Source organism: Cervus canadensis, chromosome 6 (genome assembly GCF_019320065.1).
Source record: "Cervus canadensis isolate Bull #8, Minnesota chromosome 6, ASM1932006v1, whole genome shotgun sequence".
Lineage (NCBI taxonomy): Eukaryota > Metazoa > Chordata > Mammalia > Artiodactyla > Cervidae > Cervus > Cervus canadensis.
In genome coordinates this window covers 7,347,405-7,366,320 of record NC_057391.1, presented here as the reverse complement: position 1 = coordinate 7,366,320, position 18,916 = coordinate 7,347,405, and the positions used below count along the sequence as shown (strand labels likewise).

Sequence of the window (18,916 nt, the reverse complement as noted above, 5' to 3'; positions counted from 1 at the left end):
CCTTGAGTCCACAATGATATAAATAAATGATTGAATACATTAGTAAATGGGAAGAAGAGAAAAATCTTCCATGCAGAAGAATTCCAGATAGTTGATCTCAGTATCAAGGAGAGGAAACAGCTCCCTACCCTACAGGTGAGGGCTCTGCAGAGTCACCTCCTTCCAAAGAGTACAGTGCAGGAAGAAGATGAATGGAAAGTAACTTTAAAGCATAGAAACCTGATAAACACTATCTCAGCCAGTTCAAGGTCAATATCAAGAGTCATTTCATAAATCACATTGCTAATACATACCCTTGATATGATGTGATGAAAATGGCACTTTACCTCTGTGATCTTCCTCTCATAAACCCATAACTGAGTCTAATCATGAGTAAAATATCAGACAAATTTCAATAGAAGAGCATCCTTTGATATACCTGATCACCATTCTTCACAACTGTCAACGTCATTATAAATAAGGAAAGTCTGAGAAACTGTCCGAGCCAAGAGGAGCCTAAGGAGAGAAGACAGTTAAATGGAATATGGTATCTTAGGTGGGATCCAAGAACAGAAAAAAAGCCATTAGGCAAAAACCAAGGAAATCTGAAAAAAAATGATGGATTTCAGTTAATAACAACATATCAAAATTGGCTCACTGACTGTAACAAATGTATGATACTAGTGTAATGTAAATAATATAAGAAACTATATGTGGGGTATATGGGAACTCTGTACTACCTGCTCAGTTTTTCTATAAATCCAAAAATGTTCTTAAAATATTGCATATTTATAATAAAACAGAATTTATTTTTAAAAAGTAAGCATTCCTACATAGGCTTTCAAGCATCAGAATATATTTGATATTTGCCAGGCAAGACCCAAAGAAATTTTATCTCCAAAATTTATTGGCTCTTCTCTTCTCTCTCTTAAAAGATAGTCTCTTAGTTCTATTCATTCCTGTGAAGTCTTGGTTTTCCCCCAGCTTCCCTTGCTCCTCCTGTTTGCACCTCCACCATCCTGCAGAAACGCCTCTCATTCTGTTGTTGTTCAGTCGCTAAGTCGTGTCTGACTCTTTGTGACCCCGTGGACTGCAGCACACCAGGCTTCCTGGTCCTTTACCATCTCCCAGTTTGCTCAAACTCATGTCCACTGAGTCTGTGATGCCATCCAACCATCTCATCCTCTGTCGTCCCGTTCTCCTCCTGCCGTCAATCCTCTTATTTAGGCCACTCCTAATTTTTATATCTAAGGGTCACTTCCATTGATCTTCAACATCTCTGTATTATTTGACACTTTCTCCTTTTTTTCTTTTTGGAATTCTTATTCTTTTGCTTTTAGATAACCTTGATTTTTTTTTATGAGTCAGACATATACCAAATTTGAAAACACTGAAAAAATGAGTTAAGCCCCAGTGTTGTTTCATATTACTTCACCCCTTATATGGGTTTCCCAGGGGACACTAGTGGTAAAGAGCCCACCTGCCAGTAAGACTAAGAGAAACAGCCTCCATCCCTGGGTCAGGAAGATCCCCTGGAGGAGGGCATGGCAGCTCACTGGAGAATCCCATGGACAGAGGAGCCGGCAGCCCATGGTCCACAGGGTCACAAAGAGCTGGACATGGCTGAAGCACCTGAGCATGCACACGCGCACCCTTTAATGACAGATGCAAATTTGCAGCCCCAAACTCAGCAGCTGATTTTCTTTGTATCTTAATCAGAAAGGCAGAGTCAAAGAAAAGCTTAAAAGCTTTTTTCCTTAAAAAATCTTTTTTTTCTCCCTAAACCTGAAATATGTGATCCTAAAGAAGCAAATAATTTGAAATTGTCTGGGGGACATAATAATTTGCATTTAAAGTTATTAGTTGTGTGGCAGCAGGATGTAGGAGAAAAAGAAACTGTTCCTATATACCCCACATACAGTTTCTTTGTATGAAATATCACAAGATTTCAGGCTTGAATTAGAATGCTTTTTGTATGGTGAACAAAGAAAGGGATAAAGGCACATTCTATCAGTTTAAAGATGTGAGTTGCTGAAACAACTGGATATCTGTATGGGGGAAAAAAAACCCTAATTTGATTCCTACCTCATACCATACATACACAAAACTTCATTTGAGATAGATCCCAGACATAGACATGAAAGTTAAAACTCTAAAGCATATAGAAGAAAACATGGAAAAATATCCTTGAAACCTTGAGATAGACAAATAATTCTTAGGTTACAGAAAGAACTAACCATAAAAGAAAAACTGATAAATTGAACTTCATTAAAATTAAACATTTCTGATCATCAAAAGACACCATGAAGAAAATGCAAAGACAAGCCACAGAATGCGATAAAGTATTATTAACTAAGATATCTGACAAACCAATAATACAAAGAAAACAATTCTATTTTGAAACAGGTTCAAGATGATGGAGTAGAAGGAATGTACTCATCTCCTGAGAGCACCAAACTCGCAACTAGCTGTTGACCAGTCATTGACAGGAGGAAGAATACTGGATACCTTCCTCCACCAAAAAGATACCCCACATCCAAAGACAAAGGAGAAGCTGCAGTGAGACGGTAGGAGGAGCACAGTCATGATAAAATCAAATCGCATACTTGCTGGGTAGGCAACCCACAAACTGGAGAACAATGATATCAAAGAAGTTCTCCCACTGTTGTGAAGGTTCTGAGCCCCGTATCAGGCTTCCCAGCCTAGAGATCCAACAAAGTGACTAGGAATCCCCAGGGAATCTGACCTTGAAGGCCAGTAAGCTTTGATTACAGGACTTGCACAGGCCTGGGGGAAACAGAGGCTGCACTCTTAGAGGGCACAAACAGAATCTTGCATGCACCAGGACCCAGAGGAAAGGAGCAGTGACCTCACAGGAGACTGAAGCAGACCTACCTGCTCGTGTTGGAGGTTCTCCTGTGGAGGCTGCAGGTCTGTAGAGGCTAGCCGCGGGGCTGGGGGCACGGGCAGCAGTAGTCCTGGGCGGTGCCCGTTGGTGTAAGCCCTCTTGGAGGTCACCATTCGTCCTACCATCGAGCCTGCAGACTCCAGGGCTGGGTCACTTCAGGCCAGAAAACTAACAAAGAGGGAGCACAGTCTCATCCATCAGCAGACAATCAGATTAAAGTTTTACTGGGGCATGGCTCTGCCCACCAGAGCAAGACCCAGTGCTACCCAGCATTAGTCCTTCCCATCAGGAAGCTCACACAAGTCTCTTAGCCTCCTCCATGAGAGAGCAGACAGAAGAAGCAAGAATGGCTACAATCCTGCAGCCACCAGAACGAAAATCACATCACAGAAAGTTAATCAAAATGAAAAGCCTATGTCCCCTAATGAAAGGTTATGTCCCAGGGGAAGGGACAAAACAAAATCCCAGAAAAGCAATTAAATGAAGTGGAGATAGGCAACCTTCCAGAAGAGGAATTCAGAATAATAATAGTGACGATGATCCAGGATGAAGTTGCAAGGAGTGTTTACCGAAGACCTGGAAGACCTAAAGAACAAACCAACAGAGAAGAACCACACACTAGAAGGAATCAATAGCAGAGTAACTGAGGCAGAAGAACAGATAAGTGACCTAGAAGACAGAATGGTGGACATCACTGCCACAGAACAGAATATAGAAAAAAGGATGAAATACAAAAAAGAAGACAGCCTAAGATATTAACACTGTATCCTACCATGTATTGATATAACCATGGACAGATATAACCAGGATTAACATATTGGTATTTATATTTTCATATACATATATATATAATTTTCCTTACAAAAATAAAATGATAGTGCATATATTATTTTACAAAATGATCCATTCACATCTTACATCACTAACATGTTTTTGTGTTATTAAATATAACTTTTCCCACATCACTTGAATGGTTGTATACATTCTATTGGCATATTTTATTTAACCAATACTCTATTGATAAACTTTTCTATTATTTCCAATAATTTACTACTGCAACCAAACCAATGAATCATTTTAATCCCTTATTTTGATTCTCTAGACTTAAAAATTTAAGTGTATCCTCACCATGGATTCTCAAAGGTGACATTTCTTTAAGTCTGGGACCAAGGATAAATCCACAGACCAGGGAGAAGGTAGTACCATTTATGGTATTAGAGGGAAGATAAATCAATTTCTTTTCATAAAGTCATGAGCACTCAGAGTCAGATGCCTCCTACAACATTCACTCATTACCTTCTTTTCGACTTAAAAGAGACTCTGAAAGAAAAGGAGCTGAAGCCTGCGGCCAGACTGAGCCAAGTGGCTGCTTTATTTCTGAGGCTGGGTGGTGGGTTTCAGGTTGCTACACATGGCAGCTCGCAGCACATTATCCTTGTCTGTAAAGACCTCTGGGTATTCTGAGAGCAAGAAAGGTCAAATTAATCTCAATGATGTGTCAAATTAGTAATCATATTAATTCCATATTGTCACCTGCTCTTTGGCAGGTTTGATAAGCCACATGTTAAATTGATTATGCAAATTATCTTAGGTAAATTAAAACATCTGTTGCACACATCACCAGATTTCAAGGTGAAAGTCTTTCTGAAGGTGAGCTTTCAGGCCCACACTAAACATGATGTCTCTTCTGGCTATGCTGTGCATTGGTTTGCCAGCCTCTCAGCTCATCATCAAGATCTTCCCTTTCTTATGCCATTCACCAGAACGCTACATTTTCACTGCACTGATGATAAGCTGGCTTGTTTTTCATACATAATACATGTTGACATGATCTATAAAAATGGGAATGAAAAATATAGCGTAAGTACAAGAGATTTATCTTTTTGCTTCATGAAAGGAGAAGTCATGAGGCCACAAAGGAGATAGGGGTGGACACTGGAAATCGTTCCAGGAGACCCCACAGAAAATACAGGCTTAAGAACTCCGGGAGTCTTTCTCACTCATTTGTTCCTTCTAGTGAAATCATCTAGTGTTGAGTTCATTATTATGCCTTCTTTCTTTCCACCACCATCATTTCTAAGCTGTGTTTTCAATAAAAAGGATTGACGGGATTCTCAAATTTTAGGTTTACATAAGAAGCGACTCAGGAGCTAGTTAAAAATACAAAGAGTATCATTTAGTAGGACTGGGTTGCTGAAGGAGGGCATGGCACCCCGCTCCAGGATTCTTGCCTGGAGAAGCGCACTTACAGAGGAGCCTGGTGGGCTGCAGCCCATCAAAGATACACAACTGAGGGACTAGGCACAGCAGAGGACCAGGGTGGGGCCCAGAGAGCTACATTTTTTAGGTGTGCAAGGTGAGTCTGATGTAGCAGGCTATGGTCTGCATGTGGAAGAACACTTGTGTCAAGGATGCTTAAGAGCAGGGGTCCCAGTATGCGACATCAGATCTGAATTCTTCCTCTGCAGCCATGAAATTAAAAGACACTTGCTCCTTGGAAGAAAAGTTATGACCAACCTAGACAGCATACTAAAAAGCAGAGACATTACTTTACCAACAAAGTTCTGTCTATCAAAGCTATGGTTTTTCCAGTAGTCATGTATGGATGCGAGAGTTGGACTATAAAGAAAGCTGAGCGCCAAAGAATTGATGCTTTTGAACTGTGGTGTTGGAGAAGACTCTTGAGAGTCCCTTGAACTGCAAGGAGATCCAATCAGTCCATCCTAAAGGAGATCAGTCCTGAGTGTTCATTAGAAGGATTGATGCTGAACCTGAAACTCCAATACTTTGGCCACCTGATGTGAAGAACTGACTCATTGGAAAAGACCCTGATGCTGGGAAAGATTGAAGGTAGGAGAAGGGGACGACAGAGGATGAGATGGTTGGATGGCATCACCGACTCAATAGACATGAGTTTGATTAGGTTCTGGGAGTTGGTGATGAACAGGGAAGCCTGGCGTGCTGCAGTCCATGGGGTTGCAAAGAGCCGGACACGACTGAGCAACCGAACTGAACTCTGCACTTATTCCCCTTACAGCCCTGAGCAAGTTATTCAGTGTAAACATCAGATCCCCAGTCTATAAAATGGGGATACTGTTTATCACATTGTACACTTTAGATTTATATAATATTATGTCAATGATATTGCAATAAAAAATAATAAAATTAAAAATAAAATAAGAATATCACAATATGGGTGAAACTTGAAAATACAATGCTAAGTGAAATAAGTCAGACACAAAAACACAAGCATTGTATCATTCCACTTATATGAGAGTACTAGAATATGGAGATGATAGAGACAGAAAGTTGAACGGTGGCTGCCAGGGGCTGGGGGGAGAGGGAGGGGAAGGTTTTCTCTCATGGGTACCATTTCGGTTTGGGAGGATGGTGGTGGCATAACAATGTGAATGTATGTGATTTATTAAACTGTATACTTAAAAATGATTAAAAGTAAAAAAATTCTATGTGTATTTTTGCACAATGAAAAGAGAGATACGCCCAACAGAGAATGAGGTAAATAAATTGATAAGTTGTATTATTAAAAAACGGGGGGACTCATTTCTGCTCCTGAAGGTTGTTGTGAATCTTGCGTGAGAAAATGCATGAACACCTCTGACTTAATACAGGGCCTGGCATGGACCAAACTGTCAGCAGAGGGTGGTTCTGCCCAAGGGCTCCTTCCTGCACACAGCAGCAGGTCACAGGGCGTGCTGAGCCGGGGAGGCATTATATGCCAAGGCTCGGGCTCGTGTGGCCCAGACTTGATCAGATCAGCAAACGTCTCAGGTCTCATGGGGTGCCGTCCAACTGTGCAGTGGCCACCCCACTTGCTCCAGTTCTTCTAGAAGAGGCTATCTCACGTTCTGTAGGATTCTCCCTGCTCCCTGCTCTTGCCAGAGAAAATACAGCTCCACAACAGCATTGCCCTCTCCAAGCCGGCCCTGAGGGAGTTGAGAACGCCACCCAGCAACACAGTGGAGGACAGAAGAGAGGAACCTTGCCCTGGGGGCCCCTGCAGACATCTGGCTCCTCCCCCTTCTCAGTCATCCCACCCACCATGCAGGTCTTGAGCTGCTATTAAGACCTCACCTCACCTGCCTGTTCTGAAGCCTTCTCTTCCCTCCCTCCCCTTTGAATCATCTACCTTCTATACATAACTCAGCAAATTGTTGATGTTTTACAAAATACATGCTCAGACATTCTTTTAAAGAAAACCCCCACAGTTGCAAACAGTAAGAACTAAGACTGTTACATCAAATTAAACTTAATGACAAAAGAGCCTCTTCGTTTTCCCTTGGATTTATTTTAATATTGATGAAGCAAATATAATTTTGGTTTCTAATTAGTTTTAGCTCCCACTGATACTAAGCCACTTTGTTTAAGCTTTAAATGTTACAAAGAATAATTAAAGGCTTTCCTTGTCCTATTTGTTTATTTTAATCTTTGTTCCCAAACCATACTGGTAAAAAAATAAGACGAGCTTCATTTAATGTTTATTTTTAAAATGTTCATGAATCAAAAATTGACTCTTCTTTGAAAAGGTAACAAAGTCACTCATCTGTGGGGTGGGGATTGGTAGGCAGCCCAGCGGGCTCAGTTTTCCTAACTTTACCTTTTTCCATTTCATCAAAGGTCTTTAAACTGTGGTGCTGGATAAGACTCGAGAGTCCCTTGGACTGCAAGGAGATCAAACCAGTTAATCTTAAAGGAAATCAACCCTGAATACTCATTGGAAGCACTGATGCTGAAGCTAAAGCTGAAATACTTAGGCCACCGGATGTGAAGAGCCGACTCATTGGAAAAGACCCTGATGCTGGGAAGGATTGAGGGCAGGAGGAGAAGGGGATGACAGAGGATGAGATAGTCGGATAACATCATGAACTCGATGGACATGAGTTTGAGCAAGCTCTGGGAGATGGTGAGGGACAGGGAAGCCTGGCGTGCTGTAGTCCAGGGAGTCAGGAAGAGTCAGACACGACTTGGCAAATGAACAACAACAAATGGTCTTCACTTCTGTCTCATAACTGTAAGGGCACAAAATCTCATGCTGTTGAAAGCCTTGAGGAGAGCTCAGAAAAACACTTAATCACTCAGATTGCAGCTATAGGATATTAAAACAACCAGTCAGTCTTACACAAAAAGCAAACCACCACCAACAGCAAATATATCAGTATGATGGGAAGGAAAATAAGGGTGAACACTAAATGCCTGAATTTACAACCTATTGTTTTGAAATACCCAGACACAACACAAGTGACCTTTGAACAAGAACTTAAATCGTGAAAAGATATATTGGGAGGATTTGGAATATCAATTTTACATATACACAAATAATAAACAGGTCATTTTAGAAAAGTAAACACAGATAAATGAAAAAAAGATCAAATAACTTAGAATTTCACCTTCCAGAATTAACTAATGTTATAGACTCTAATCCTATTCTATTCCTCTGTATCTCTCTCCATAGATAGATGAGTGTGAATGTATGTACTGTGTGAGTGTGTACATCCTGGAGTCAAATTTACATGCTACAAGTTAGGGTTACAAAGGAAAAAGGAAGAAAAGAAATGTTCTTTCTTCCCTACAGACGGTCTCTCATTCTCAAGGCTACATCTTGCCCCTGGGAACAAGTCTCCCAATGTCAGTGGCCTCTTAATTCCAACACCAGTGTTCTCAGATCCCTACCCATCTGGTCCTTTTTACAGCACTTCTTCAGTCCCTGCCAAGGCTCAACTAGAGGGCAGGAAGTGAGGACATCTCCTCCTGTGGACTGACTGTCTCCCTTCTAAGTTTATATATTGAAGCTGTAACTCCCAGTGGGTTGGCATTTGGAGGTGGGGCATTTGGGAGACAATTAAGTTTAATGAGGTCATGAGGATGGGGCCCCCATAATGAGATCAGAGTTCTTATAAGGAGAGAGACCAGAACTCTCTCTCTCTCTCCCAGGCATATAAGGACACAGTTGGAAGACAGATATCTAGGAACCAGGAAGTAGACCCATGTCAGGAACCCAATCTACTGCCACCTTGATTTTGGGTTCCCAGCCTCCAGGCCTGTGAGAAATAAATGTCTGTGGATTAAGCCACCCAGCTTGTAGTGTTTTGTTATACAACCTGGGCTAAGACAACTCCAGATTCTACCTGTACAACTCAGCAATTTGTTCACGTCCCCATGCCTGGGGTTAATCTGTGAAGCAGTGATAATCCTACCGAACTTTTGAGTTGTTAGAGGATTAACTGAGATCATATGCCAGGGGCTTTGTATCTCTACCAGGAACAAAATAGAACTGAACCAACACTACCGCCCACAGCCAAGCATTTTCCACCTGGAGAAATAGACCCAATGTAGTTAAAGTCTGTGTGTTCCCTCTCTCAGGAATTAACTGAATTGCCAAGGAGAGCCTCAGCACTGATCCATAAAGAGAACAGACCATTTTGTCTGAGTTTAGAGTGTCAGTGTGTGGGGGGCGCTTTTTAAGGCCCACCCATCCACCCCACCCCGCAAATCACTCTTTAAGAAATGCCACTGTCCCTGTGAGAGGCAAAAGTACTGTGTAAACAGGAGGCTTGATCGGCTCTATTACTTTACTCTTTATTTACTTCTAGCAGGTCCATAGGTTTCAAACCCACGTGTTTTAAAACTTCGACTTGAGAACAGCCTCTTAACCCCTCCTCAAAACAAATGGCATGTATCTATGTGCAAAAATACATTAATATCAACTGAGTTTTGTAAGTTTGGAGATTCTTTTCTGACTCTATTTAGGATAAATGCAAAAACCATAGGTTTAAACAACAACAACCAAAAGGAATGAGTATCTCTTCCTTAAATTAACATCTGAGGCAGAAAAACGTTAATAGAACTGAGTCTACAACTGTTTCTCCAACACAGGTTGCAAATAATCATTGAGTTGACCCAAAGGGGCCCCTTTAAGATGGGATCCAACTTTCTTTGCTTTTTCGCCAAGGTCAAACCCACTCATACTGGCTCCACAACTTCAGGCAAGGAAGCTCTACATTCTAGCTCTTCTGGATTTCGCCTGAATTAAGTTAGGCGTCAATTTTCACAAAAAGTGTGCTGCTGGGCTGTATTTTTGAAAATATCTTCTCCAGTAGACTCCTAACCCATCTCCCAGATGGGTAATATGCCAGGAAATTGCAGGACCACAAACACCTTCTTCCCTCTGGATCCCCCGTTTACCTGAAGTAATGGTCAATTGCTCAGAAACATCAGCAGTGAGTCAGACTCAGCGATCAATAGAACAGAGCCCCGAGGTATTAAATAGAGAGATAACCTAAAGGTAAAGTTTAAGCAGCCCCAGCTGACATGCTAATCAGTCATTTTCAGAGCTGGGTGATGGCATTTTTTCTAGGGTGTCAAGAGCTCAGTAAAGAGCTTCCTGGTGCAGACTGAACAGGACAATTGATCCAAATTGCCTTCTGCTCTGAACAACCAAATCTTCAGATCTGTGGCCCTAAAGCCCACAATGTAAGATCTGTGCCTACTGGCAAAGGAAACATAGCTTGATTGGGTTTTGATGTGCTCTGGAACTGAGTTCAGTCCTGGTTCTGCTGTGCCCAGAGGCTCTCGGGTCCCTTCTGTGGACCTCAATTTCCTCCTCTGTAAAATGCAGATTTGCATTAGTCAGGGCCCCACATCTGCCCAAGTTCAAGACCCAGCAGAGAGACTGTTCAACAGAGAGATCCCACCCACTAGAGGCAGAGTCCAGGCCAGGCCTCACAGATGGCTTTGCTCTGCCCAGAGTTTAGGAAACACTGGATTTGGAACTTACTGCGTCTTCCCTAGTTCTCAAATTTCTGATTTAAAGATGTAAAACTACTCTGGAGAGGAGTAGCTTTTCTTTAACATGTTAAGATGTCTTTACTATGTTATAGGAAGAGCAGGCCAGCAATGGGTACCAGGAGCATCTTAGGATGCTGACGCCCAAGATGGTTTTATTACCATTTGCCTCTTCACATGAAGGTGCACACGTGTCTCCTTTCATCTGTTCTGATAGCTCTCCTTAACACCATGCTCGTCCTTCCTTCAGCAGGGAGGCAGGGGGGTGGGGTTTGGCTTCCAGGTGAGCTGGACTCACACACATGAGGGTAACAGGAAGAGAGGCCAGGGGTCTCCCAACAGAGGAAATAGGCTGCAAGTGTCAGACATTTTTTTATCCTTCCCTTAAGTGGCAGGAAGAAACAAACTACTCATGGAAATGTTTTTCTTAAGCTGTGTAAATGAAACTATGTATTTGCTTAGGAACTTGCCTTTCTTCAAAATGGTTCCACCTAAAACTTTTTTTTTTTTCTTTTCTCAAACCTTGGGCTGATAATAGCTCAACAAACCAGTATTCATATCAATTGTTTTATGGCTGGGGGATGACATACCTCATGCCATCCTACCTCAAAAACGCCTATTGTGGGAGAGGGGCCTGGTGAAACTCCTTCAGCCTTGAGGTGTCTCTCCTATCTGATTAATACCTTTCCTAACAGACATAAAACAGCTTGCTAAAACTAGCAAGGGGGACACTCCGTTCCCCCTTCTGATGTCTATGTCAGAAGCTTTCTCTGTCCCTTTTCCACTTTAATAAAACTCTGCTGCACAAAAGCTCTTGAGTGAGCAAGCCTGGTCCCTGGGTCCTGCTAAATCTTCTTCGGAGATCACTGTTCACCACAAACTATTACACACACACACACACACATCAAGCCCCATTTGTGAACTTTTTTCAGCAAAGAAAAGCACAATATGCACCTAGCTTCTCTCTGCCGTGTAAAAATCTAGGATGGATCTATCACTCAAAGACCAACTTTTTTCCTATGTGTTGGAACATTATTCAACCAGGAGCTTTCATTCCACAGCCAAGCCCTTTAAATTTTCTCTCTGTAGCATCCATCAACAAGGTTGATGGTAAGTTCCTCTTACTGTGGCTCGGACTAATAGTGAAGGAAACACAAGAGCCAGACAAATAGTCAACTTCCAACACAGTAAGTGATGCTGGGAGTCTGCAGAGGATTACAGAGCTCCATCCGGATATGAAAAGAGCCCTCCTTTGTGACGGAGCCCAGGCTGCTTTGGCCTTCAAGTAGTCTTCTATCATGTCGATGGAAGTGGGAGCTGTGTGTGGCTTTGATAGTTTACTACTCTGCAGCGCAATTTGGAAAGAAAGCAGCAGCTCTAAGCAGCTTCTCTCTCCTGGCTCATCCTTTCCCCACAGAGCTCTGTTATCACTGTGTAAAATGTGTCAGGAGGGACAATTCTCTCTCCCACCCTGAAGATGCATTATCTCATTTTCAAAATAGGCTGAGACAATGTAAGTGCAACAGCACTTACATTTAACTCTGTCAAGTAAAAAGATTACTCGAGAAACAATCAAATTCTAAAATTTCAGGCATCTTTCTGCTGCATATATGTCCACTTCCTCTACACGGGGGAGATTATTGATGGCCCAGTGATGGTCTTTGTTTCATTTGCAGTTGAAGGGCCAAACAGCTATAATTTATAGAGGTCCCTATTGTGTAAAAATACCAGGGAAGGTGCCCCGGAGCTTCTGCCGAGCTTCCCTGGGGCGGCTTCCCGAGCCGGTGCCAGGTGGGGCCGGAGGGCAATCACAGTGGCCAGAGAGGCCTGCGGTGCTCAGCGCTGCATGAAAATTATCAGAGATTGTTACAGACGATTGCTGTTCTCAAGGTGCTGCGTGCCCAAGCAGTTCAGGACCTTGAAAGTTTGGGCAGACATCAGAGAGAAGCACTTAAAAATCCCATTGGATGTGTGGGAAAACTCCAGAAGAAGGCTGGTATAGGGCTTCCATGTCCACAGAGAGTTCTTCAGGCACCTCAGATTGTATGGGACCAATTAATCAATAGCCTTGGGAACTTTGAAAGAGAATTTTTAAATCATAAAAGACATACTAGGAGAGTTAAACTAGTTTTTGATAAAGTAGGTTTACCTGCTAGACCAAAATGTCCCTTAGATCCTAGGAAGGATTGGGAGTCCCTCTCATACTCTATATTACCTTTGAGTGATGGTCCAGAAGGTTCAAACTGTCGTCCTCAGATGATAAGAGGACACCTGTGTGATGATACATTTAACCAATTGTGGACTGCTGAAAACCAGAAGAAGGTTGAACGATTACTCCTGAAATACCCTCCTGAGGAAGGAGAGTCTCGACGCTAGCAGAAGAGAGCAGATGAACGGGGCAACAGAACAGCCAGACAGGTTGCCAGCTGAGTGCAGAAGGATTTCATAAAACTAAACGAAAAACTAAAAAAAAAAAAACTAACTAAATCTGGCCTTCCAGTCCCAAGCAGAACACTGAAGGATACACATTCTCTAAGAGTCCTCAACAAGCAGACGACAGCACCCTTTGCAAAGCACCTCTTTAAACCTTCCATTTCATGGCTGCCCATGAGCCACCATTGTATGCGGGAGAAGATGATGACCGACCCCGTCTCCATAGGCCCATAAACACTGCTGCTGAGGAGGCATCAGACGGAGACAATATTCCTACTACATACAGGAAGTGGGGGCTTCCAGGGCGGCTCAGCAGTAAAGAATCCACGTGGCTTCGATCCATCGAGCAGATCCCCTGAAGGAGGAAACAGACCCACTCCAGTATTCTTCCCTGGGAAATCCCATGAACAGAGGAGACTGGCGGGCTACAGTCCCTGGGGTCTCAAAGAGTCGGACATGACTCAGCCGCTAAACAACAACAACATGGGAATTTCCCTGAATATAAGGAATATTAGAGTTATTAAAATTAAAAAAACAACAACACAGAAAAACTTCAGCAAAGGCAAGCTGAAAGTGGATTTGTGCAACATGCGAGTTTCAAGTGTGATAAATGTGGAGCAGAACCTATCCAGGGTGTTCAGTGGCACTGCCAGGATTGCCCTCCAGAAATGTTTTTGGATTTCTGTGATTCTGGCTCAGACTGCCCTCATGAAACAGATACTCACATGGAAGATCACCAACTAGAATCTGTTTACAGGCCACAGACATTCTTAGAGACTACAGAATGTCCCAGGGCACTAGTCATAATGACCTTGACCCAAAGTACTTTCTAGCAAACAGATAACATGGAAGAGAACATCATATACTGGCCCTCTACAACACATAGCAATAGTACCACTGTGCCATTCACATAACTGTGAATTATGTGCACAGTTTGGAAAGATTCTCTGAAATGACACTCACAGCACAACAGCTTCCTGAGTGTGCTTGTCGAGTCCAGCTCTGCGCTGTCGCGGTTCTAGATCACTGCCCAGCAGCTGAACATTCCCAAGGAGCAAAGGGTTTCCCTGGTGAAATTCTCACCACCACTTTAAAGCCTATTAGGTGGTGATCTTAAGTGGGTGAGATCGAAATAGGAGCACATATTAAAAAGAGAGTACATTCCAAAGGTTTCCGAGAATTTGGTCATAAATATGCTAATGAGAAGAAAAAGTACATTAAAACAGCTTAGTTGCTTTCGGTTTTGTGAAAATAGTTTTCAGTACAGAAACTGACTTTTTAGACAAAAGTTTAACCAATGATGGTGTTTGCCTCAAGGATATATACACTGCAAAAGAACTCACTGTCCCAGTGGTGGCCACTGATGGCCTTTAATGAATCTGAACAACTTAACCATATTGATGTCTAATTTCCTTTAACCACAATGAACGGTCCTTATTATCAACAGCAAAGCACTACGGGAGGGAACTGCAGCATTGCCTCCTTAACCAGCTCATGGTGTGTGAACGTGATAAAATTGTCACTCACATATATTTTTTAAATGTAATGGTATATAAGATGATCATGGGTGTGCACAAACCATGATGAAAAGTGCCAGTGGTAATACTGTGTAGTCTCTAACTCGCGACATTAATTCCTTTAAAATACACAGCCTTCTGCTTCTATATTTGGAGTTGTCAGTGCAGCTCATTGAAGAAAACTGCCTAATAAAAAAATCACATATGGTAATAATTTCCCTCTTTTGTAGTCTGTACAAGATCCATAAAAGACTGTATTTTTATTACTATTTAAATAAGTGATTAAATTTAGTCTGTGCAGCGAGCAAGAGCTCACGTGCACTCTTCTACACTGCTGGATTTTGTTGTGCATCATTTAAAACATTTTGTTTTTTCTTATCTGTGTACACAGTGTGTTCTTAAATAATTTTCATTTGTCAGGAGAATGGTGAGAAATAAACCATGTGGATACTAAACCACATGTCTGTTTATATTATATTTAAAATGATAGTGAGCTAGACCCTTTGTTTCAAGAGAGCAGAGCCTGTTCTGCCTCAGGTGCTTCCAAAGCATATTTGAAATCAATAGATGGTTGGAACATGGGAGGTGATCTTCAATCCAGTTTTCATGGGTCTTTTAATATCTGTGTAATGCCAGCACCCGCTTCGCTCCATCCCCACCCCTGCCCATGTCTTCAGAGCAGAGATGGCAGAGGTGGGGGATAAGAAACACACATACACACACAGCTTGGAGTCAGCGTGACCTTAGCTTGAACCCTGGCTTTGCCACGTATCAGCTATTTGATCCTGAAAAGTTTGCTTTACCATTTTGAGCCTCAGTTTCCTCATATGTAAGAATGGGGATACTAATTCTTACTTTGTAAGCTTGCTGAGAAGCTTCAGGGTCACAACAGGGGTTAAGACACGGGGACAAGGCCTGACCTGAAAGAAGGCCAGTCCTCATCCCCCAAGCCCCCCTTCTATGCCTGTCATTTCACATGTCAAAACTCAAATCCTTGTCTCACATCTCCAAAACGCTCTTTGGATTTTCTGTCAGTTTTCCAGCAGTTTTCTTCAAGAACCTAAGCCACCGCTGGGTCATTAACTTCCCAAGGCTTTGAGGTGAATGATTGTGCAGGCAGTCGGCTGTGTCCGAGAGGAGTTGTGGAGGCCTAGTTTATTACCAGGAAGGACCAAAATGTAAAGGGAACGGTGGGGCCGTCTGACCTTCTGAGACTCGGAACTTCTCTCCATTCACAGTACGTTCAGTAAGTCATGTCTGAGTATTTACTACCTTCCAGACATTGCTCTAGAGGCTGGGGAAATGGCAGTAAACAAGGCCTGCTCGGGTCTGCTCTCCTGGATCTCATGAGCTGGTGAGCACAGACCCTTGTAGTCAGTTTGGGCTATGAGAAGTTCCATAGACTTGGGGGCCTACACAGCAAATATTTATTTCTCACGGCTCTGGGCTGGGAAATCTGAGGTCATGGTGCCAGCATGGTTGGGTTCTGGTGAGGGCCCTCCTTCTGACTTACAGACAGTTGCCTTTTTGCTGTGTCCTCAGATAGTTGAGAGAAAGAGAGATGACCTTGCTCCTATTTCTTCTAACAAGGGCACTAATCCCATTCATGAGGGCTCCACCCTCATGACAAAATTACCTCCCAAAGGGCCCATCTTCAAATACCATCACATGGTATGAGAGCAGACCTTCAAAATATGAATTTTGAGAGGACACAAACGTTTAATCCATAGAAGACAATGATCAAACCCAGAGACCAGATAACACTAGAAGTGCAATGAAGATAAAACAAGAAAAAAGAACCAAGAATGATTGCAGGGTGGGGGGGAGTCCTTTAGATAAGAGACCAGAGTAGCCATCCTGAGGACATGTGAACAGAGACAAGAAAGGTGAGAAGGAGCCAACTCCCTGAGGATCTGGGGCAGAGGAAGGGCAGTGTGGCAGCCTCGATTGCACACCTGAACCCCAGAAAGGGCCAGTGGGCTAGAGCTTGGGAGAACACAGTGTGGGATGAGGTTGCGGAGGTAGGTGGGATGCAGAAACCTGTGTTTCGCAGGCCAGGACAAGGAATTGGGCTTTAGAATACATCTCACCCGGAACTTCAGAAAAGACCTGAAGGATTCAAACACCACTGAAAAAGGACACGTATTTGCACATTTCATTTCTTGTGGGTCAGGAACCTTACTTTGGGTCCTATTGCCTTGCTCTTATTATCAGTGTAAGAAGGAAGCAGACGTCTTAAAGCCATACACTCCTAAGAGAACCACAAATAGACTGAATGGGGCAGTTGCCTCAGCCACTAAGTGGTAAAGACACTGTCTTAACTCATAGACAACAAAATCGATAATAAAACATTCAGAGGAACCACAACAGGAAATTAAAGGCAGGACTCTGGGAGAGACAAAGCCTAATCTTCATACATACTATGAAAATTTATAAGGAAAAGCATAAACCAGATAAATTTGTAACTCTTCAGGGGGAATCTGTTCCATTTTGAAAAGATGACTCTTCTGCTTTGATGTGAAGAGAACGTCCATCTGGTTTCATCAGCCTCTTCTCTCTCTCCAGTCCCGTCATCCTCTTTCTCTGCTTTCTCACCTTTCTCCTGTCCCAGGGCCCACTTTGTCCTTTCTCCATCTCAGACATTTAGCCTCTTCCTCAAATCCAGGCAGCAGGGGCCTCCCTGGTGGTCCAGTGGTTAGGACTCTGCCTCCTAACGCAGGAGGTGCAGGTTTGGTCCCTGGTCAGGAAATGAGACCCCACACAGTGTGGCCAAAAAGAAAAAGCCAGGCAGACAGTGTGGCGGGGCTGAATTTCAGTCCTACTCACTCCCTCAGTCCTTCCTCGCTCCATCACTGAACTACCACTTTCATCTTTTCCCCCAAATCTATTACCTGAGTGTCGGGGGAAGGTGAACTTCCTCTGTGTTTCCTCATTGTAAGCCTTTCCACAGGACTACCTGAATTCCGCAGCATGGGCATAGCGGGAAAATGAGAGAGGGCTCTTGAGGGTTAAAGGATATTCAAGAGACTTAACAATCAAATGTAATGTGTGGATCTCATTTAGTTTCTAATTCAGACAAACCAAGGGCAAGAAGAGACATTAGGAGACAACCACAGAACTAGATTGTGAACTTTGTATTGGATGGTATCACTAAGTGATTATTGTTACTAGGTGTGTCATGGCATTTTTAAAAGAACATGTCCATGTTTTCACCCAACAGTTAACGTTTATTACTGTTATAATAAGAAGAAGTGACAGATTTTCCCTTCCCGTGGAAGTTGCAAGTTTTAGGGTAAAGCCACACCCTGCTGACTGATGCTGCTGTGGGCTCATCCTCACTGCTCTCTGCCCAAGTATCAAGTGAGTGCTTGGCCCTAAATGCGAGGCACTGCTCAAGACAGTCAACACTATTCCAAACAGACCCCTCCTGAGAGTAACACTTTTCAAGAGTGCTTTTCCACTTTCTTTAGCCCCAGATGAGCACTCAGGAACTTCCTGACATCATGGGTACCCATAGTCGCCGGAAATCCAGCAGCTGGTTGTGGAGTATATTTCTTGCTGATTATTATAATGTTGAAACCAGGTGCATTTACTGGAAGTTTATGTATCACTCCAGGTGAGTGTGCTCTATGTTGAAGAAGTAAGTAGCATTACATTATATTCAGAATTGATCCCTGGGTCAGGAAGGTCCCCTGGAAAAGGAAATGGCAACCCACTCCAGTATTCTTTCCTGGGAAGTAACATGGACAGAGGGGCCTGGCGAACTACAGTCCATGGGGTTGCAGAAGAATCAGACATGACTTAGTGACTAAACAACAGCAAAAACATAACCTTTCATGGGAGCTGGATAGACTTGTCCTTCCTAAGTTAGGCAAACTCCAGTGAAAGAGAGCACTGTATTCATCATGACAGCATGTGTGAGCGCCTTCGTGGGAAGGAGTCTCAGCAGTGGACTCAGCTCCTAAAGCCAACTGAAGTCAAACGTGTGTTTCAGAAAAAGAACCACAAATGGCCAGCAAGCATATAGAAAGACACTCCAAAACATCTATAAGTCTTTAAATGCAAATTTAAAAGGTTATTATATTGGCAAAAAATAAAGCTGGATAATATCCAATGTTAGCGAAGATGGGGAAAAAAAAGACTCACATAGAGATCTGGGACTATAATTGGTATAAGGTTTCTGGATGGAAATTCAACACCATAAAGTAACATTTCCCAAGTAGCTCAGTTGGTAAGGAATCTGCCTGCAATGCAGGAGACCTGGGTTCGATCCCTGTGT

At 42.8% G+C, this 18,916-nt stretch overlaps 1 pseudogene; it reads left to right on the top strand.

The window, feature by feature from the left end:
- The first annotated feature begins 10,095 nt into the window (after nt 1-10,095).
- LOC122444012 lies at nt 10,096-13,964 on the top strand (annotated as a pseudogene).
- The last annotated feature ends 4,952 nt before the right edge of the window (nt 13,965-18,916 follow it).